This window comes from Mirounga angustirostris, unplaced genomic scaffold (genome assembly GCF_029215605.1).
Source record: "Mirounga angustirostris isolate CCGP_5_RB_7025 unplaced genomic scaffold, mMirAng1.0.hap1 SCAF_1, whole genome shotgun sequence".
Classification (NCBI taxonomy): Eukaryota; Metazoa; Chordata; class Mammalia; order Carnivora; family Phocidae; genus Mirounga; species Mirounga angustirostris.
In genome coordinates this window covers 78,856,104-78,879,292 of record NW_026991709.1, presented here as the reverse complement: position 1 = coordinate 78,879,292, position 23,189 = coordinate 78,856,104, and the positions used below count along the sequence as shown (strand labels likewise).

Below are 23,189 nucleotides of genomic sequence, written 5' to 3'. Positions count from 1 at the left end.
TTCTGTTCTCTCAGATTATCTCTCAGATTCTCTTCTTGGGATCCTGTTCTCTCAGATTATCCCACATTCACATTCAGACTTTAGCTACTGGATAAATGTGTTAGCTGAAACCTTCTTCCCTGCTTATGATCTGACCCCATATTCTTCCTGTGCTTTTCTGTAAGTGAGTGAGTGTTTGTGTCTGGTCTCTTTTTAGAAACTCCTGTATTTCATTAGAGTTAGAATAACCAGCTGTCCTGTAACCTTAACTATCTAAGGAGTTCAAGAAAAGTTGCAATTTTGTAGATTGTCTTCTGACTTCTTTCAGGATTTTTTATCTTTGATTTTCTGTAATTTGAAAATGATATGCCAAGGTAGAGTAGGTTTTAAAAATTTATCCTACTTTGTATTCTCTAGACTTTGTGGATCTGTGGTTAGTGCCTGACGTTTATTTGCGGGAAATTCTGTCATTAATGTTTCATATATTCCTTCTGTTCCTTTCTCTTTTCTCCTTCTGACATTTCCATTATATGTATGTTACAACTTTTGTACTATCACACAGTCCTTGGATATTCTATTCTGCTTTTTTCAGTTTTTGTTCTCTTTCCTTTGCAGTTTTGGGAGATTTCCATTGGTATATTCTCAGCTCAGGGATTCTTCATCTGTGTCCAGTCCACTAATAAGCCCACCAAAGGCATTTTTTTTTTTTTCATTTCTGTTACAGTGTTTTTTATTGCAAGTATTTCTTTTTGGTTCTTTCTTAGGATTTCCATCTCTCTGCTTACATTGCCCATCTCTTCTTTTTTTTTTTTAAATTTTTTTTTTTTATTTATTTATTCATGAGAGTCAGAGAGAGAGAGGCAGAGGCAGAGAGAGAAGCAGGCTCCCCGCCAGCAGGGAGCCCGATGCGGGACTCGATCCCAGGACCCCAGGATCATGACCTGAGCCGAAGGCAGATGCTTAACCATCTGAGCCACCCAGGCGCCCTGCCCATCTCTTCTTGCATGCTATTTTACCCCTTAGAGCCCTTAGCATATTAATCACAGTCATTTTAAATTTCCTGGGCTGATAGGTTGTTCTCAGTATTGCAATTACAAACAATGCCACAGTGAATATTCTCATGACACATATTGTTATATTGTTGGAGATACAGATTCCCACAAGTGGGTGCATTCCCAAAAGTGAAATTGCTGGCTCAAAAGGTAAATAATTATGTCATTTTGTTAAATACTGTTAAATTTCCTCCACAGTGCTTTCATTGGTTTGCATTTTTACCCACAACATATGAGGGTTAGCAGTCTCCTCATAACTTTGCATCAGAATATTATGCGATGCAATTTTTCCCAGTCTGAAAGGTGAGAAATGGTATTTGTGATTTTAATTTTCATTTCTCTGAGTAAGACTGGATATCTTTTCCTATGTTTATAGGCTATTTTTATATCTTTTGTGTGTGTATGTGATCTGTTCACATCTTTTGCATATTTTTCTGTCATATGTGTGCTCTGGGGATCAGAGCAGCCCATGAAAATGGGGAACTTGATCTGTTACAAGATCAAGATCTCCATGAAATAAAGCTATCATTCATGAGAATCAAAATCATTTTTGGTGTGAAGACAAAGAAACCTCCCCGTGGGTCTTCACAAAGACACGGAGATATTTTCCTTCCATTTGGCTTTGCTTTCAAGGATCTTTTTGTAGTTTTGGCCTGGTGATAACCACCTTGCTACATGAATAACCACATGCACAGTGGTGTTATTAGCCTTCTGCTGTACTTGTTCATTGTGGATGGCACGTTTCCTCTCACCTGGACCACCTGGCCAATTTGCTGACCTTCGTAGTGTCCTCACACAAACTGAACTCAACATCCTTATGGATGGGCATGGATTGAACATTATACTTCCATCTTAACAACTTGGAAAGAGGGGAAGGCAATCTTCCTATGCATGTGGGAAGGTGCACTGAAATGCCTTTTAGGGTTCTTGCTCTAGTGAGAAGTTAGAGGGATCAAACTTCATTTTGGCTGCTATCATTTCAGTAATGACCACCAGAGAGGGAAAAAAAGGCTGATGTAGATGCTTCTACTTACCTTTGCCACTGTTTTCTATGATCATCACTAACTCAAAGTATCTGTCGGAGGGAGGGCAAGTGAGGGACTGAGCCTGAGGAGCAGTGAACCAGTCCTGTGTGGGTTGTGATGCCCAACAAACTAGCAACCAAGGGGAGAGGGGTCTCTAATGCATCTGTTAAGGGTGGTGCTGGTGCCTGAGAGTTACCTCGATTTTACAATCCCCATTAAAGGAAAAGAGATCTCAACTGACCCCAGATTCCGTGAGGAGACAGATGTCCAATGGTCAGAACATAACCTGTCTGAATCAGGAAATAACCTATTGTCTTGGGTCTATATGACAAAATTTTTTCAGGCATCAATGCTAGAGTGTAGTCCAAACCCTTGACATAGCCAGAAGACAGATGAGCCCAGACCCGCCCTCAGAAATGGACCACTCCAAGGCAGAGGTTCAGCGAACCCAGGCAGCTCAACCCAGCTCAGGGTCAGGCCTCTGAAACTTTGAAACTTGGCATTTCATGACAAAAAGTATGCTTTTATTTCCTTTCAGTTTACAAAGTTTTATCTCAGTATCTTTTGAGGCTTGTAACCCAGTGAGGAAGGCAGCCTCCTATTTTCAGATGAAACAATGAAGACTCAAGAGAGGTTTGCTCCACCTGTCCAAGATCATACAACTATTGGGAAGAGCCAAGACTCCAAAATACCTGGCTTCTCGTCCTTTGCTTTTTGTTTCTGGGTTTATTCCAGCAGGATTCTTCTCAGATGCAGAACCACTCCCATAAGCTGAGAGTCTATGATTTCAAAACTGAGACCAAAATGTTAATATTAGGGGAGTGAAGCTTTGTTTAATTAGCCAGGCTCAGCAAACAGAAACCAATACATGATTTTTTTAAAAGATTTTATTTATTTATTTGACAGAGAGAGAGAGACAGCACAAGCAGGGAGAGTGGCAGGCAGAGGCAGAGGGAGAAGCAGGCTCCCCACAGAGCAGGGGGAGCCCGATGTGGGACCTGATCCCAGGACCCTGGGATCATGACCTGAGCTGAAGGCAGACGCTTAACCAACCGAGCCACCCAGGTGCCCCCCAATACATGATTTTATAGATAGATCCCTTTTCCTCTCACACAACTTCCCCCAGTGTGATGCGCACACAGTCCATCACCCCGTACAACCACCCTCCTGATGCACCACCAGCTATTTCCTCCACGGTCCTGCCACTAGGTTGTCTTTCCCCACTTGCCTTAGCTCTGTGTAACATTGAGCCAAGTCCTGCTGATGCAGGATCGGTTTTAAAATTAGGTCCTAAAAAATATCTATGTCCTAGGCCTTCTTTAGACTCCATTCTTTTTTAGCTTACAATGACACCCACTCATGCTTATAACATTCACCTCAGATACATTTCTGTTCTCAAGGCAGCTACACATTTACAAGCTAGAGCCTGCCATTTCCATCTTGAGAATAAGGAATTCCCTTCTAATATGAGAGGAAGAGCATGCTGACCTCTAGGACACTTCGGTACAAAAGAACAAGGCACCTTTCTTTCCTCTGGGCAGCTGTAGCCTTGCACAGGGTTTCGGTTTACAAGGGAAATTCTGGTAGAGTTTTCAACCCTGTTAGCTCCCTTGGCCAGGCATCTCTGTGCAACACTCCAAATGCACAATTATACCAGGCAGCCCTGGGTTGGGGAGCCGTGAAGAGTGCTACCTTAGGATTTTTGTTAGTGGCTTGCAGCTCAGGGGCAGTTCATGAGCCTGGAGCAGTCTGGGCTGTCGGCTGTGGTGTCTGAGCAGCAAAAGCAGGCATCCCTTGGCCCCTGCTGCTCCTTAGACAAGTTAGACAAGTTGACATGATCATCTCACAGTTTGTAATCATACTGGCAAGATTTAATATTTGCTCCCAGTCCAGTAAGTTCCATGAGAGAAGGGACTCTACTCACTCCATATGCCAGTGCCTACTACAGTGTGTGGCTCCTAGTAAGCTCCCATATTTGTTAGTTGTTTTCATAGCTGTGGCTTCAATGCTATGGGAAGAGCAAAGAATTTACCTCATAACTCAGACATGACCACTGTCCAAAAGTTTATCTATGGCAAACTTGGGAACCCATACAGGGAAGAACGAAGCAGATGGGCAGCCATTTCAAGAGCAGAGAATGCTAACTAGTAGTCGGCCAAGGTTACAAACACTCGGCCAGATTCTGCAATCGCCTCATTTAAATAGAGTAGCTATAGAAATGACCGGCCCTTTCCTGATCATGGTTCTTTCCAATCCCTCGCTGGTCTCTTCCTCCAAGCCATTTCCGGGACCGCAGCCAGTGTGAAAACTAACCTGATTCAGGTATTTTTTCAGCTCAAAACCATTCAATGGTGTGACTGCTTAGGAAAAAAGACAATATCATATCCTAATTTACAAAGTCCTGTGTGATTTGGCCTCTACTCACCTCTGCAAACTCATCTAGCCATTCTCCCCACTTTCTCTACTGCGGCCACCGTCCTCTCGCTCCCTTCACTGGGGCAATAAGGATCACAGCATCTGGAGGTCCTCACGCATGCTGTTTCCTCTGTTCCAGAATACCTGTTCCCCTCACCGTAACTGTCACATACCTGCTCTTTCCCCTCCGACAGTTCTCAGCTTAGGTGGGAGTTCTGAATGCACAAGGTAACGAGGGTCTCCCCACTTGTCCAGTAACTCGACCTCCTAGCAGCCTATTCTTTCATAGCCGTTATCCCATTCTATACATCGGGATGATCTGGTTTGCGTCTATCCCCCTACTATACACTAATTCCATGGAGGTCTGTTTGGCTTCACTGGAATGTTCTCAGCATTACTCAGGGGTTTGGCATATAACCCCAATTCTAGTGTTTCTTGAATAAGTGAAAGCACACTTTTTAAGCATCAGAGAGACATGTTAACATGGGATGGGGCAAGGCACCACGAGGAAGTAAACGCAGACAAGAGAGAGCATCTCTGGCGTCACAGCCAGGGCTCATGGCCCCGCAGGTCCTATAAGCAGCTCAGGGGCAGTTCATGGGCCTGGAGCAGTCTGGGCTGTCAGCTGGGTGTCTGAGCAGCAAAAGCAGGCATCCCCTGGCCCCTGCTGCTCCTGAATGCCCTGCATTTCTCAGCAACACTCTTCTGTTTCTCTTGTTCAATGGCCATCAAGAGGACGTCTTTTCATTTTTAAAAAATTATTCTTATGCAGAAAAAGTTAACACCAGCTCATTACAGAAAAATTAAATAGAACATTCAGACTATATTATCTCTCCCATTTATCTGGAAAAAAAACAGTAACAGCTTGATATTATATATATGTACATACAGAAATGATCTTTCTGTAAACTGAGGCACTTGTAGATTCTATTTTGTGACCACAATTAATTAATACATAACTGTTTTGGAACTTTGTTAAGTTGTTGCAATAACCCTTAATATTTGTAGGTCTTAAACCTGTTCCAATGTTTTACTATTACAAATAATACAAAGCTAGAATGACTGGCTGAAAATAAAAAGGAATCTAAAAAGAGAGTAATTCACCTCCACAAAACTTAAAATATGGATCTCTACATTTAAAATGGGTAATGTGTTGTAAAACCATCTCATGGTACACTTATATTACTACTATTGTAAAAGCCAGTTTCTGTGGATATTCATTTTTAAAATCTAATTGGCGAGGGTAACCAACTTGCTGCCAACTGAATTGTTTTCAAATTGTATACCATACTCCACTGGAGGATCTCAGGCCTTCCATTCACAAGAAATGTCAAGTTTTGAACTTGAGGCAAAGAGGTACCAACAGCTATTTTTAAAGGATTTAGGTATAAAAAAAAATGTCTCAGATGGTGAGAGTAACCAGTAGCTGCACAGTCCTACTGTAACCAGTGTTAGAGATACAGGAGTAGTATGGATCTGGGTGACAAAGGGATGTTTTTACAACCTAAGGTGGCAGGGGTGGTGGCAGTGTGCAAAAATTATGCAGTGTGACTTCACACACAGCGCCTATCCTCCCTGTTACTAACCCAGCCTTTTCAGATGTAACCCAGGCTCTTCACTTTGCTTTTCTCACATGGTCATATTGCAGCAAGATGACTGTTCTATGTACAACATCTCCTCTCAGATACAGGCAGGAAGAAGGCGAAGAAAGAAGAGCAAAAGGGCACATGCTCTGAAGTTACCCCCTTTTAAGGAGCTTTACTAGAAACATCTCTCAACACATTTAGTTACCCCTCATTGACAAGAACTCTGTCACACTGTGTCATCCTTATTGGTAGCAGAGGATGGACAATGTCATTTTTTTTTTTTTAGCTAAGCGCATTGCAAATATGCTCCATGCAAATCAGGGTTCTGTTAATAAAGAAGAAAAGAAGAATGAATAGAGGGGTAGATAACTAGCAGTCTTTCCTATGCACAATTTTGGAAAAGATAGTTGAGGAAGACTTCTGAGAACTTCAGCTCCCAAAATAACAGAAGAAAATGGGGGGAAATGTAAAAAAGAGGTTCTCAGTAGAAAGACCTATTGGTCTAGCTATTAAAAGATAAGATTGGAAAAAAGCCCAAATTGATGGGCAACCCATTAATGGTCATGGTAAGGAAACACCAAGAGAAATAATAGAGTTTGTCAACCATACTGTCTGCCTTTCAAACCTATATCCAAACTTCAGACAGTTCTGAGACAAATGCCCCTAAAGGGGAGGCCCATGACCCCAAATTAGGACACTTCCTCTACTGAGAACACTTGGGAACAGGAAGCTTTATGTGCAAGTAACAGACCTGTGGGTATGGAGGGTGGGGTACAGAGTGAGGTATGGTTGAGACACAAATGTTTCATGAACACCAAGTCACAAGTAGCCTTGCAGGAGTCTATAGGCTAACAGAGATAACAGGCCTGAAAATACTGAATAGATAATAATAATAGGGAAGATACACTATTATCTCTGCCCCATCCTCTCCTTTTCTCCCCACACAAAAAAGAACCTTAAGCTACCTATCACAGTTCATCCTAGTTGACTGAATGATGACTTTAGCCACCTATAGAAAAGCATCTAGCTGACCCTCTTCTACTCTTTGTATAGGACTTCACCATCCCTTCTATAACAATTTCTACCAGTGGCTACTTGGCTCCAACCACTTCAGAAACAAACTTGGAAAGATGCAGGGCAAGAACTGGACTGAGTTGCTGCCAAACCAATGAGTCTACCATCTCTTCCCTTGAGAACAGTGGTTGTATTGGCTACATTCTGGGAGTCATCCTCATTTGAAAGTCTTCTCAAAGAAAACTTTATTGTAGTAAGACAAAGAAGTTCAGTAATTCAAAGATGTGTATTGTACTATTCCAGGTATTAGTTCCCAGTGAGGAAGGTGAGTAGAGTGCTCTCTTCTGGGGACTCTTTGGCTTGGAGCTCTGACCAGGTATTACCCAAAAGTTCAATGCCAATCACATATTGCTATAGCTGGAGGTAACTCTGCATGGAAACTTTCTGAAAGAAACTCAAAGAGGTCTCTGCTACCTGCACTGAAGACACTGAAGATTAATTATGGAAGGGCTAGCTATAATACCAATTTAAATAAGGTTACAGCCAATAAGCCAACAGTCCTCATTTTAGTACAAAAAACATCGGCTATAGTTTTACCTTGAAGGAATGATCATGGTCATTGCCCTAGACATCTTAGGTGACTCATAACACCTATAGTAATAGACTTTTCTCAGGAAAATATTAAATTGCTTATTTGGCTCTATGCCAAGTTATCTAATTAGTGTAGAGGCTTCAGACACAGAATAATACATATCCCAACAGTTGGAGATACATACTTTATTCTAGAACAATTGAGGGATGGGAAATCATGGTACTGAGTAAAACGCCAGGCAAAATCCAGAACTTGGATAGCCTATGCAAAGACTAAGCTTAAAAGTAATAATAAATAGAAGGCTCTACTGCAGTTAAGAGAGAAAATATATGTGGGGATCGTGAACATTATACTTATCAAATCTCTATCACCTGGAACAGGGTTGATTGTACCTGATCATTTAACTGGACCCATGAGAGAGATGATCCATTCCCAAACCCTGAGACTCCCTGGCTCCTGTTGTCCTAAAGCATAGTCCCACCCTATCTAAATGTTTTCTCTGAGTCTGAGCTAAAGGGATTAGACACCAGCACCAGATATCAAGGATGCTCATAACAGTCCTATATTATAATATCCATATCAAGTACCAAAGATTGGACTCGGTTTTGGCAAAAGGTGCAGGTCTACTCCTAATTCTCCCACTTACTGGATACGAGGACTGCGTGTACACCAATGGCTGCCTGAGGAATACAGGGGGAGATGCTACTTGGAACTAACTAACTAGCCCATCACTGGGAGCCATTAAATAGCTCCCACAAATCCCGACTGGGCTCAGGAACAGAATGGAGTATATAATTTCCAAAGTTCAGATTGACAGGTCTACTTCAAAGATCTGTGATACAGCTAGAGATGACCAGCTACGCAACAATAATGTGGAAGAAACTGTAGCCATAAGATATATGGTGGTCTCCAACCACATGCCCTTAAGATTATATTCTAGCCAGGGAGGGAGGAGGAGCATGTGCTATTAAAGAGGGAAAATACTTATATCCCAGACGACTCCCCAGACACATGGTATTCAGTAAGCTATGTCCATAAGGAAATGATTAAACTGAGTGGACTTCATGTGGTCCTAGTTCTCCACACCTTTTAGTAAAGTAGAAATTATAATAAGGAAGTTTATTTGTGACAGCACTATTTCTATTTTTAAGGGATGAATTGTGTGAAGATAATAAATGATGGCATCATATTGGTCTGGAGATCAATGTGTTGGTCCATATAAAAGCTATCAACTGAACCATGAGAGACGATGGACTCTGAAAAAAAACAGGGTTCTGGAGGGGGGGGGGGGTGGGAGGATGGGTTAGCCTGGTGGTGGGTATTGAGGAGGGCACATTCTGCATGGAGCACTGGGTGTTATGCACAAACAATGAATCATGGAACACTTCATCTAAAACTAATGATGTAATGTATGGGGATTAACATAAGAATAAAATAAATAAATAAATAAATAAATAAATAAAAGCTATCAACTAAGGGGTGGATTGGGTCATGACTTTTTAAGTATTGTGACTTGAGAAATCCCACGGTTGGAAAGCCCCTGTGTTATACGGAAAGCACCCTCCTCCCACCCACATGCCCATTATTTGTAGCTCTGAACTGGAGAGTTCCTACATACTGGGGTACAGTTTGAAAGTCTATACACAAAACATGAACTTTAGGTCCAGCAACAAGGTAACAAGAATCCAGGTTTACTGATTTAGATATCGATGACATCATGCTCTAAACTGATAAAGAAAAACACAGACTGAGGAGACTCAGTGTCCCTCTGACCTGGTGGGACTTCCAGCCTGCATTAGTACCATAAGCCTATGCATAGATTTTGGGCACATCTCAGGGAGGGAAAAGAAAGGCAGAGAAAGGTACTGGGGAGCAGCATGTGTTCTACTGCCTTAAGGCATTCTCTGCTCTAACTAGTTGGGTTATAGCCTTTATTTGAGATAACGCTAATGCTTGCTACCATCAGGATTAAATTCTGGCATTTATCCCGACACACAACTTAGAGAGGTTGTGTGCTCCACTACAACTAACCCTTACCACCTTCAGGGGATCCTGACATTCATCAAATGACTGTCAAGTAGCCTTAGAGGACTCTACAAATAGCTCTCAGAGTCTGTTCATTCCTATCCCAAACCTAGCCTACACGGATTGCTACACATCCTAATCATCAAGCATCAGTGAGAGTATTCAAGATAAAGTGTCTCACCGTATTACTAACAATCTCTGACATCTGGAAAGCCTACCAGTTTACCTTCCAAATGCACGTGTGTAGCATTAGTGTACTTCCATCTCCAATCCCCTTCAAAAGATATCTAAAGATAGATGTAACAGAATCATTCCTATCCGGAAGGAATGTACTCTGATTTGTCAGCAATGGACTGGGAAGGGGTATTTTCTCTTTGAGAATCTTGCCTATCTCAAGGGAGCAACATGACATAGGCGTCAAACAGGAAAAGAAGATGATATGACGTACTTCTGGGGGAGAGAGGGAGGTGGTTAAAATATCATCTATCAAGTGCTTAGAACTTGACAGTAAATAAAGTTTGGGGCATTCCACATGTTATCCTAGACAGAAACATTAGGGATAAAAGTGTAAGCCATCTATGCTTCCTAAATTTGGTGTGTCCAGACTGGTTAAAGCTCTAGGCAAAAATAAACCCATAAACTGCAAAATGGGTCCTGTACTAGGCACATCTCTGCATTTTGTCAGGGTTTCTCAAGTTGTGGTAAGCATTCCTTGGAACCCACCAGAAATATCAGAGCCTTTTGGAGTGGTTAAAGGTCATAAATATGCAACCCTGGGAATCTTTTCATAAGGAGAGTTTTTATACTAAAACCATCTTGTGTGTCCCACGTCTGGGAGAAGTTGTAAGCTAAAAACAAAAGTTTTTTAAGGATATTAATATCCACAGATTTTGAATGTTTTGAAAAACCACAGTATTTTGAAAAAAATCCTATGCATTAATAATTTATTTCCCAGATTTCCCTTCTGGTAAAGGTGGTTCAGGTTGTTCACATCAGTCCTATAACTGAAAACGACTAAAAAAACTGGATAAAATATATTTAAAATAGTCTTTTCAAAAGCATCAAAGAGATTACAAAATAGTAAGGAATTATCAGGCCAAAAGTAAAGAGAAGCCAAGAATCTAGAGAGGTGAACAAGCCAGAAGCCACTTTCTCCCTGAGAGTACTAGCTAATCCCAGGAACTCAAACCCTCCATTGTCCTGGCCTTTCAGGGTACAGAAGGGGACAAACTCTGGATCCAAACAAGCTGGGGAATCTGACAGGAGTCTTTCCCTTACAACAATCTGGGTTCCGGGATCTCAGAGTGAAGGGAACAAGAACTGGGATAATCTAAAGAGAATTAAAACATAAGTAAGAATCCCTTGAGTTGTCCAGGAAAAATCAAACTTTGAACAAGCGATCCCAGACTGATAGTGCCCCCAGGTGCCTGTCAGAAGCAAATGCAAATACTCTTTGGAGCAAAGTAGTTGTATTATAGGCCTCACAGTTATTCCTGCAAAATAACATTTCAAGTGCAATGACTTGCACAGAGTCAAACATGCCCAGCACATAAGAAAATTAGCATCAGTAAATAAAACAACCAGAAAGAGATCATCAAAAACTCTAGGTGTAGGCCCCAGCACCTCTGTTTTAATAGGCCATCCAGGTCATTCTCATACACGCTAAAGCTTGAGAATCACTGCTGTAGACTTTAACTACATAAATATTCATCCCCCACACAAAAATGTATAACTGTGTTAGGTCTTGGGAAGGGCCCAAGAATTTGCATTTCTAACAAGTTCCCAGATGATGCTCATGCCAGATGAGGAACACTGCTATAAAAAAAGGAATTACTCTAAGGTCAGAATAGTGGTTACCTGTGGGGAGAAGGGTTGTAATTTGGAAGCAACATGTGGAAGGCTGGCAATCTTCTCTTTCTTGATCTCAGTGGTGGTTACACAGTGTAATAATTAAATTACAGGTTTATATTTTAATGCATGATGAGATCAATGGTTGTCCTTTTTCCATTCAATTATGTAAGTCCAATGCCACTGCACTAATTCTATCCACCTTCATCCCACCACCCTCATTTATAATCAACTCCCAAAGTAGAAAGTGTAAAAGGTGGCAAAGTTCCAAGACATTACCTACTTCACTTTAGTTCCTAATGTAATTAGCTCACAAAATTAAATAGCTTTAAAACTCAAGGATTAGTCTAAGGTGTAGTCTAGGTTTCTGAAAACCCTGTTTAAAAGTTGTTTAAAACCCAGAGATATGACACTGCTTATAATCTTAGTTCTTTGTAAGAATACCTGCAAAAATAAACAACAATCACCTTAAACTTTTAACAAGAAAAAGTGCCCAATGTAAAAAGTTACTTTAATTTTTCCCCTAAATTAAAAAAAGGGAGAAGAGCTACCTTTTACCAGTCTGAACTTCCTACTCCAAAGAGGCAAAGATGCTTGCTTCTCTCCAAATACAACCTGAAAATAAAATACCTAGTACTGCCTGTAGTAACAGTAAGATCCATCCTACTCTTTCCATTTATCCTCACCTATGGGGGAAAAGCAATATTCATCAACTGGCCTTAAATCTGTGAACACTTTAAGAGAAAATATAGAAAATCTCTTTGTGGGAAGAGGAACTATGAAAAAAAAAAAAAAAGGTTGAGAGGCACCAAATTAAATTAATCAGTGCAGATTGCACTTTTAAGTTCCTACTCAGGTTTCTTATATTTATACAAAATACTTTTGTTACACTGTTATACAAGTTAATACTTGCCATTTTTGATTCATAGCACCAACACATCCTATTACACAAGCCCTCATGATTGCTCTGTGAGGAAACAATTATAACAGCAGAGTTTCTGACCCTGGCAACTAGTCAGTGGCTGTCTAGGCCTTGTGATGTTCCAGACAGGTATCTGAACAACCAAACGGTTCCCACAGCCAGGTGTGGCAAACTACTGAGACCATGGAAAAAACATATGCAGTTGAGTTTTGTTAGGCCCATAAGTACCATGAGAGTGGTCACAAACACCTTCAACACCCAGACATACCTTCCCATTTATGTGGTAAGAACTGACCAGAGTGCTTTGCTTAACTCCCACTATACCTCTGACCATTGCAGACCTGAATTGATATGCCCTTCACAACTTCCTCTTTCTTACAACACCAAAATATGACTGTGTAAGATGCCTAATCATTATTATATCAAGTGTAGGCAATGTAGCAAGATAATGTTGGTAGCCTAGCAAGGATCATTAATGATCAAGGATCATTCCTTGCTTTTTTTTTTGTAACCATGTAATATACTAGAATTTTGGGACAATGTAGTTGGGGATATAAGAGGCTTGGAAAGCTTCTCCATCCTGGGCAGGCAGAACCTGAGTATCACCAGCCTAAACACCTGTCCTTGGAACAGCTGGGGAGACCTGAGAAGCCACATTCACTAAACACTCCAAACCAATGTCCTCTGCATCCATTATCTACAAGGCACCCTTCACCAAGCCTCAAACCAAGTGTTTTGTGGGATCATTTCAATTTAGAAAGTAATACTCATTAAAAAAAAAAAAGGGCATAACCACAGTTTTGGAGTAGAGCTGATCCTAGTAGAACAGTGCTCCCCTTTCTACTCATTGTTGACAATGCCTTAAGTACTGAATTGGCCCTTCAAAAGTACATCCTCACTCAATTCTTTTGAGTAGAAAATTCCCGATTATCATAATGTAGCTGAGGTTGTTAAATTCTTTCACTTGTCTGGAGGACAAGTACTATAGTAAAGCAAATATAACATCCTTTTATTAAGGGCTATAAGCTATACTAGATTACCAACACTCTCAACATTTTCGTCCCTGGTCAAAATTAGCTTTAAGAAAACATCCTACAGAATTTCCGCATTATTAAATTTCCGCATTATTATACCTTTCAATGCAATCTGAGTACTCCCACCTTACTCTCAGATTATTTTTGCCTCCATGAGAATATCAAATTCACATGTCAATGAGTGCCTATTGAGAGCTGTATAAAGTCATGTAGGTCATCCAGTACGTATGGAGAGGATTTTGGTGATTGCTCTTAAGTTAGGTTAAAGATTTCATCCCATCCATAGTTATAAACAATATTTTCTTATAATCCTTTGACTTGAAAAACCAATCACAGGCCCTCAAAGCATCCTACTTTTTCAAGAAAGTCAGAGTCCCTGCCAACAGACTTCACCAAAGTTGTGGATGTACCTGTTGACTGTCCTGCTCCCCTAGGTGTCCTATGATTACAAGGATTGGTTTGGAGGGTTATGGAATTTTCTAGTCATTTGTGAATCTCCTTGTGCTTCATGTGAGTTGATAATGTCCACGTCGTCACCTTTAAACCAAAGTTCTTTTATATACCGTTCACTGGTTTTATTCTCAGTCACTTAATCATAAATGGAGCTGATAACATTTTCACAGCCTCAATTTCTTCTGTATGGCAAGTAGCATCTAAGTCATCTTCAATTTTGAAATGGGAAGTATTCAAGTATCTCCTGAAGAGAAGTAGAGATCTTCCTGCAAGTTGTTTTTGCAGCATTTCCCCATTACTGGGTTACCTGTATTACATGAAGTTTAAATCAAATATTTGACCATACCTGTCGGTGTAATTCATACTTTGTTGACTTGTAGTGAGTACAAAACATCACTTTATCATTTTTTGAGTCCTCTTCCTTAGCATGTCCTCTTTTAGCTTTCCATACATCTCTACTTGGTACATAACCTAAAATCAAAATGTTATTTGAAAGGTTTTTTTGTTGACCTATACACAGCTCCCACACTACTATATACCCTCCTGAAAGTTGAAATCTTTACCTCTTCTTTGTCTTTGTCATAGTGGTAAAAAGAACTCTGGAAACAGACTGCATGAGCTTAAGTCATCATTTGTTCAGTGTGACCTGAACACATTACCAAACTTTTTCGTTCCTCATTTTCCTAATCTGTAATATGTAGATAATAATACCTAATGTCCTAGGATTGTTATGAAGTGTTTTTTTTTTTTTTTTTAAGATCTTATTTGAAAGAGCAAGAGAGCACATGCACAGGGAATGGCAGAGGGAGAGGGAGAAGCAGGCTCCCCGCTGAGCAGGGAGCCCAACACGGAGGTCGATCCCAGGATCCTGGGGTCATGACCTGAGCTGAAGGCAGACACTTAACTGACTGAGCCACCCAGATGCCCCTGGATTGTTACGAAGCTTCTATATGTGAGGATTCAATATGTTGATAGATGTAAAACTCTTAGAACAATGCTTGACACATGATAAACACTATACATCTTAGCTATTATATCTATTGCCATATAAACCCCACAGCTGTTGAGATTATACACGCTCCTGGCCTTAAGGTTTCTGTGCCATATTTCTTATAATAATCAAACGATTGACAATTTTAATAGGAAGATATCATATATACAGCCTACAAGCTCATTGAACAGCTGTAAGTATTTCTCTTGGATACTCCAAGGAATAGCTGAGCAAATGAAAGAGTCTTCATCATCACACAAAATATAAAGCATTGCCTTGAGGCTGCCTACCTCATTACCATTAGTGCTGGCTGGAGGGGTCACAAACACTCCCAGGCTCCCTTGATATCTGAAATAAAAACCACAAGACCAGATGTACTACCAATGGCAATGTAAATCAAGTATGTTCCCAGACAGCTGATAGCAAAATTATACACACATGTGTACACGTACATACACATTTACCCAGAGGTGGTCACTATTGTTGAAAGCCTATTACTGTACTCAGCCTTATTCGTCCTCCACAAAAGCGCATCAAGATTTTTTCTTTCTTTCTTTTTTTTGGTTTCACTAAAAAATCTATAGGAGCTACTCACCTGCTGCAAGTAAAATCCAAATCTAGTGCTAGCTGAATGTTGAGTAGAGTTATAGGAAGAATAGATAAGAATCTACCTCTTCAGCTGGAGTTTATTTAGGTAATAGGATAAATCTGTTGTTGACAGACAAAAGAATGGCAGGGACTAAACTAATTTTGCTTATTCTCTATTTTAGGGAAAATTTCACAAAAATCCGTCTGCCTTAGTAAAAAACAATATGGTTTTTTAGTATCTCAAGAACAATTTTTGTTCACATTCAACATGTGTATTTCACTAATTTGGCTTCTACCTAGGATGTAGAAACCTAGAAAGAACATCACTCTTACCTAAACAACTAGAAAAACTATAGAAAATCTTTTCTTAAACCTGTTGGAGAGCTGAGGTTAGGGTAATTAACTGGACTTTTCCTCATTTTAGTCCTGCAAGTCCCATGTCTTGGGAAACTCCTCAGTTCCACACAAATTGGGATGGTTGAACATCCTAGCAAGGGTCACAGACCAAGCAAGTTGCCTGAGCTCCAAGGAAAGACTGGCCCCACCAAGAAGATAGGATGTGAGCACTGTAGAAGAGACATCAAGTACCATAAAAGGTGCTAAGAATTCAGCTAAAATTGTTAACAAATTGCTAAAGGCCAAGTGGGGAAAAGGATCAAAGTTTATAATCCCTCAGAGCCTCAGACAAAAAAGGAGCTTGTTTCCACTTACAGCCTCTTCTCCATGTTCTCACTGGGTGCTGATGAGAAAAAGTGGGGACAAGGAGGATACCACAGAGCGCCACCCTTGGAGGGGAAGGCCTTGCTGGAGGAGAGTAAGCTCCCACTGTGGAAAATGCCCAAGTCCTGCCATCCCCTTCCTATGAATGATAGCTTCAAGCCACTGGGAAAGGAGCAGCAGACTCTGTTGCCTCCAGGGCTCAGGTAAAGGGCCCTTGATATTGGGTAAGAGTAGGAGTGAGAGGAAAAAGAGCTTCTGTCCCTGGGTAAGAAGGGACAGGAAACAGTCTTGGGCCCAAGATCTCATGTCAATACAATTACAGGAATCAGAAGACTCATCTTCTCAAGACTCACCAAAGATGCAAGATAGAATTTTGTCTGTCATAGGGAGACTGAGGGGCTGAGGAAGCCCCACTTTGAAGGCCTAAACATATAAGGCTTGCTTAAGAGAGGCTGGACCAAGATGACTGGTCCTCTGCCTCCCACTACCACCAAGCTATCAAGCAGCAGGTTACAAGCAGAGGGAAAGGCACTTTTGGTGCAGGCTAAAAGGAAGGTGAGAAGCTGAGAGTGGAAAAGGAATATTGAGAAAATCCCTGCAGCATTCCAGCCCACACTTTAAGTATAAGGTAACACTACAGGAAATTGAAATCAATGGTGTACTGAAGGTAGAACAATAAAACCCAAACCCAGCTTTACTACTGATTGATTCAACACTCCACATTACTGACCTAGCAGAAGAAGAAACATGCTTATTTGACTCATACATTATCTTAATTTCTACTGTTTTATACAAGATGCCTAGCATTGGATAGAAAATTATCAGACACATAAAAAAAGAAAAACAACCCATTGGTAAGAGAGAGATCAACCAACAGAATGAGGCTCAGAGATAACCTAAGTGTTGGAACTATAAGAGGAATTTAAAATAGCATTAATTAATATATTAATCATACATATTAAAGGTGGATAACAGGAATGATCAGATAGAAAATTTCAGTAGAGATAAAAACTATGTCAAATGGAAATGCTAACAGAAAACACAGTAACAGAGATGAAGAATACCTTCAAAAAGCCAATCAGTACACTTGATACAGCATGAACTTGGAAAGCATGAATTGAAGCTCTATAATAGAAATTACCCAACTAAAATACAAAGATAAAAAAGTGTCAAGAAAACCCAAGTAAGTGTTCAAGTGTTGTAGGAAATATCGAACAGTCTAATAAAAGTGTATTTGGAATTTAAGAAGGAGAGAGAGATAACAGAAGAAACATTTGAAGAATGGCTGAATCTTCCAAAAATAATAAAATATAACAAACCACAGGTACAAAAAGCTCAGATTCCCAAGCAGAATAAACACCAAAAAATACACACTCCAACATATTATATTCAAACTGCTGAAAAGTCAAAGTTAAAGAGAAAATCTTGCAAGTAGCCACAGAGGAAAAGATACAGTACAGAGAAACAAAGAATTACAGCTGACTTAGAAACTATGCAACTCAGAATACAGTGGAGTAATAACTGTAAAACACTAAAGGAAAAATACTGTTAATGCAGAATATTGTGCCCAGGGAAAATATCTTTCAGATATGATGGAAAAGTAGACTTCAAAAGACAGACAAAAAACGAAAAAACAAACAAAACCAAGAGAATTTATTATCAACAGACCAGCACTAAAATAAAGGTCAAAACAACTTCCTTCAACAGAAAGAACATGATACTAAACAGAACTTGCATCTACACAAAGAAATGAAGATTTCCAGAAATAGTTAAAATGAAAGTAAAGTACAAAAGATATATTTGTTCTTATTTTTTTTAATTGCTCCAAAAGATAACTGGTAGCCTAACGCAGTGGTTCTCAACCAGAAGTAAGTAATTCTGCCTCTCAGGAGACATTTGGCAATGTTGAGACATTTCTGATTGTTACAGTTGGGGTGGGGTAGGGATAAAGATGCAATGCTACTGGCATCTAGTGGGTAATAAAGGCCAGGAATGTTGCTGGACATCCTACATCCTAGAAAGGTGAACCCTGTACAATAAATAATTATTCAGCCCCAAATGTCAACAGATTGTTGTAGCCTGACTGATAAGAAAGAGAAAAAGACAAGGTACCAAAGCAATGAAATGAAAAAGTGGCCATCACTACAGGTCTTGGACATTAAAAGAATATGACAATATCACAAACAACTGCATGCCCATAAATTCGAAACTTAGGTAAAATACACAAACTCCTTTCAAGACACAAATGACTAAGACTCACTTAAATACATAACCTGAATAGTCAGTCCTATGTCTACTAAAGACATTGAATTTGTAGTTTTAAAACTTCTAATGAGAAAGATTATAGGTCAAGATGCCTTCACTGCCTAAAGTCAAGATCATGATAAGATCAAGCTAGCTCTTCTTAGTGTACATCGATTTGATATATGTCTTATTAGGTGCCAGGAGAAATGCTTGAGCTTCAACCTACTGGAAATTGCAGAAAGTCCAGAATTCCAAGTTATTCCCTCCAAGGCACCAGTCCTCCCCACTCCCTCCTCCTGCTTCACTCACATTCCCACACTAGGGCCACTTTCCAGGGAACTAGAGGCTCTAGGAGGACTGGGTTAGGACTAGCTTCCAATACACATTGATTTAGAGCTGACATCTTCACTTACCACATTGCTTTTAAGAGACATTCAAAACACTGAAGATACTGGAGTCTACCCAGTATCTTGTATTTTCCATAACTGAAGGATGCTGCTCAAGTGAGAGCTTGAATATAGACAATTTTCTGCTCCTATCTATACTTCAGACCAGTGCACCAGGCAATTTCTTCACTAAAGCTAATTATTTTTCTAAGGTAGTATGACTGACAAGAAGGAGTCAGGCCAAGGCTGCTGTAATCCCATAATTTGTAACAATATAATAATTTAGAGCTAAGGTTGGTGCAGTGACCTTCCCTTGTTACTTCTTCCTTCCCTTCTCTGCATTCTCTAGTTTACTTCTACAAAACCAGACAAACAGACAAAGCAGTAGAAACAGTTCTGCCAGCATCTGAATTGGTTCCAATGGCAAGAGTGGACAGAAGTTTGAGACTTTCCTGTACGAGTGACTATAATAATTCTGCAGTTCTAGACTACACAGGAGTATTCTTTGGGAGAGGAAGGGCAATGTGAGTTTTTTGGGGAGCAGTTTTTCTGAACATTTTAAGTAGTTTTCAATACTCTGAAATCTTTAGAAGAGTGGTCTCCAAAAGAAACATAACGTGAACTACATATATAAAATTTCTAGTATTCACATTAAAAAGTAAAAAGGAACAGGTGAAATTAATTTTAATATATTTTATTTAACTCAATATATTCAAAATATTTTAGCATGTAATCATCATAAAAATAAAATATTTTACTTTAAGAAACAAGACATTAAAATCTGGTGATCTGGTGTACATTTTACACTTATAGCACATCTTATTTTATTTTTATTTTTTTAAAGACTCCTGTTCACATCTATATTTTTAAGTTTGTACTTAAATTCCAGTTAATATACAGTGTAACATCAGTTTCAGGTGATTAATATAGTGATTCAACACTTCCATACATTACGTGGTGCTCATCACAAGTGTCCTCTTTAATCCCCATCACCTATTTAACCCATCCCCTCACCCCCCTCCCTTCTGGTAACCATCAGTTTGTTCTCTATAGTTAAGAGTCTGTTTCTTGGTTTACCTCCTTTTTTTTTTCCTTTTGCTCATTTATTTTGTTTCTTAAATTCCACATGTGAGTGAAATCATATTTCACTTAGCATAATACTCTCTAGCTCCATCCATGTAATTGCAAATGGTAAGATTTTGTATTTTATCGCTGAGTAGTATCCCATTGTGTGTGTGTGTGTGTATGTATGTGTATATATATATATATATATATATATACACCACATCTTCCTTATATATTCATCAGTCGATGGACACCTGGGATGTTTACATAATTTGGCTATTGTAGATAAAGCTGCTATAAACACTGGGGTGCATGTATCTCTTTGAATTAGTATTTTTGTGTTCTTTGGGTAAATACCTAGTAGTGCAATTGCTGGGTCATAGGGTAATTCTACTTTTAACTTTTTGTGGCAACTCCATACTGTTTTCCATCGTGGCTGTACCAGTTTGCATTCCCATCAACAAAGCAAGAGGGTTCCCCTTTCTGCACATCCTCACCAACACCTGTTGTTTCTTGTGTTGTTGATTTTAGTCATTCTGACAGGTGCGAGGTGTTGATTTGTTGATTATAGTGTTGATTTGCATTTTCCGGATGATGAGTGACGCACATCTTATTTTAGACTTGCCCCATTTTAAGGGCACAATAGCCACTTGTAGTTTGTGGCTACGGTACTGGACAGCACAGCTATAGAGCCTCTCAGCTTCCTTCCTGAAGTGTCCTCCCCCCCCCCCCCCCCACCACACCTGCACCAGCCCTTCCAGGGCATCTGTGAAAGTAATCCCAGAGCACCCATTAATACAGCTGATTTCTCACCTGCTTCTATCCTTGGGCAAGGAACCAAACATCGTTGCCTTCAGAAGTGTGGTACTTTCACATTCTGCATATCCTTCAAAGGCCCTGAAATATGAGGGGTGGGGGGTGAGCACTGGATCAGAAAGGTCTCATGATTCCAACAACCGTTAAGTTTAGTTAATAGAATCATCCCTCCTCTGTTTCTTGATGTCTTAGTAGCTACTGAGTAGTCTAGAGAAGAATCCCTTTTAACTGTTTTTTATATCATTGAATTTTATCAAAGAAGGCCTTCAGGAAAAGATGAGAGTTGGGGCCAGTACCAGGTTTATAATTTGCTGGGCCCAGTGGCCTTTCGGGGCACCTGGGTGGCTCAGTCGGTTAAGCGTCTGCCTTCGGCTCAGGTCATGATCCCAGGGTCCTGCGATCCAGCCCCGCATCGGGCTCCCTGCTCAGCGGGAAGCCTGCTTCTCCCTCTCCCCCCGCTTGTGCTCTCTCTCTCTCTCTGTGTCAAATAAATAAATAAAATCTTTAAAAAAAAAATTAAGAACTTCGAGCTGTGACTGCAGAGCATTTAAACAAGTGCAAGGCCCTCCTTCTGAGCACGGAGCCTTGTGTGACTGCAAGGCTGGACCTCTGTGAAGCTGGTGCCCCTAGAGGCTTCCGTCCCTGGAGGAAGCAAGGAAGTGGTGACATTACCTAGTCTATCCCTGAGGACCTGAACCTTAAAGGAGACCCCAAAATAATGTGTACTAGAATTCACTGAGGAAGAGGTGTTGAGGCCAGTGAGAACCCTTTGGGAAAAAGTAGTGAGGGGATCAAGGCGGTGGGTAAAACTTGCCTTTGCTGATTAAACCACTGAGTACCCCGGGTATTCGTGAGGTCAAGCTTCTGGGACCCCAAGCTGGGTAACAACAGACTGACACCTGCAACGAGACTCCAGGCCTGAGCAGGAGTCCCTTCGAGGCTGCTTCAGAGTCAGCGTTCCCCTCTCCAAGCCACAAACAGGCGCCGCCAGGGAGGGAATTCCGGAAGCTCCCTCCGCCGGAGTTGGTGGGAGCGGCGGCCCGGCTTCCGGCCGCTGACCCCGCGAGGGCGGACCGGTCAAGGCGAGGAGAGGCGACTTTGCGAACCCGCGCCCGCACTTCCGCCTCTCCCCCACGGGGGGGACGCACACCTCCAGCTGTAGGGGGCTGGGGCGGGCAAAGGCCGGTCGGCCACCGGGCCCCGAGGCCCACCCGGGCCCGTCGCAACCAACCCGAACCATAGCCACTGTCGCTGCAGCCCGTCGCGGCGTCGAAAGGGCGACCGGGGACTCGCCACTGCCCCGGTCGCAGTCGCAGGGGCCTCGGTGCCCGGAGCCTCAGGGACCCCTCTCCCGCCACTGGCGTCCGTTGGGAGGCAACCGTTCAGGGCGTCTACCAGCAGCCGCTCACCGGAACCCCGGGCCTGGCAGCGCGCGCGGCCCGCGGGTGGTTTCCCCAGGCGACAGGCCCCGCCCCCGGCGACAAGCCCCGCCCCCGGCCGCGCGCAGGGCCAAGCTCCCAGCAGAACCTGGGGTCGGTTGTGGGTTTGGGCGGATTCCGGGATGGCTCGTACCTGCGCCGGCTTTCGCGTCCCTATTCTTCCTTAGCACTCTGTTTTGCCGCGGTGCGCTCCTGGCGCTTGGCACACAGCGTGGCGTCATACTCATGTTGGATAAACGAGAAAAATACTCGCTTTCCTTGGCAGGTGCGGGCCAGAGACCAGTGGGCCAAAGAGCGAGGAACGGCCATGGCCTCCAGGGGGCGCCCTCTCCACGAACAACTGCCGCGCTCCCAGCGAGCGTGGCTGCCCTCTCAGTCGGTTTCTTCCTCGCCCTCAATTTACATACAGCCCAGAGTCAAGATGCCAATTTCATATCACGGATTTCTTACGCAACTAAACTTTAAACGACTCACTTTATTTGAAAACAGTATTGATAAATTGATACGATTCCTATTAATGCAACATCTATGTTAATTTAGTTCTAAGTTGAAAGGAATGTCAAATCCATTACATATTAGCAGTTTACCTCTTATTCACCTTTGCAGTAGCTGCAATTGAAATCTGTTTCAAAACAAATATATAGTTGGAGGTACTATTATAAAAGTGTACCTTGCTTCCAAATAAGTGGATGTAAAAGTTTGAATTAGATCTAAAACGTTTCCTCTTCACACGGATTAAATCAGGCAACAGTGGAACAGGTATTTGACCTACCTACATTATCCTGATGCTGTTTTACATAATCACAAACGGATTAATCACAGCGATCTTTAAATATAACCATGATAGTCAATGTCAGTATATTTCCAAATCTGTCCTTAAGCCTATGTTATTTAACTCATGCAAAGATAGAAATTTTTGAAAGATGTTGGTAAATGGGGTTAACGCAATACAAATTTCTTGATAAATATCACCGTAATTCTTTCATTTTAGGGAG

The 23,189-nt window shown here is 41.3% G+C and overlaps 1 long non-coding RNA gene across 1 annotated transcript; it reads right to left on the bottom strand.

Annotated features, from left to right (window-relative positions):
* Positions 1-718: 718 nt before the first annotated feature.
* LOC123863531 (uncharacterized) lies at positions 719-22,219 on the bottom strand. The gene is made up of 4 exons (XR_006795579.3): positions 21,570-22,219; positions 20,753-20,836; positions 15,227-15,284; positions 719-14,416 (listed from the first exon to the last, which is right to left on the bottom strand). It is a non-coding gene; the product is annotated as an uncharacterized LOC123863531 (long non-coding RNA).
* Between the last annotated feature and the right edge of the window lie 970 nt (positions 22,220-23,189).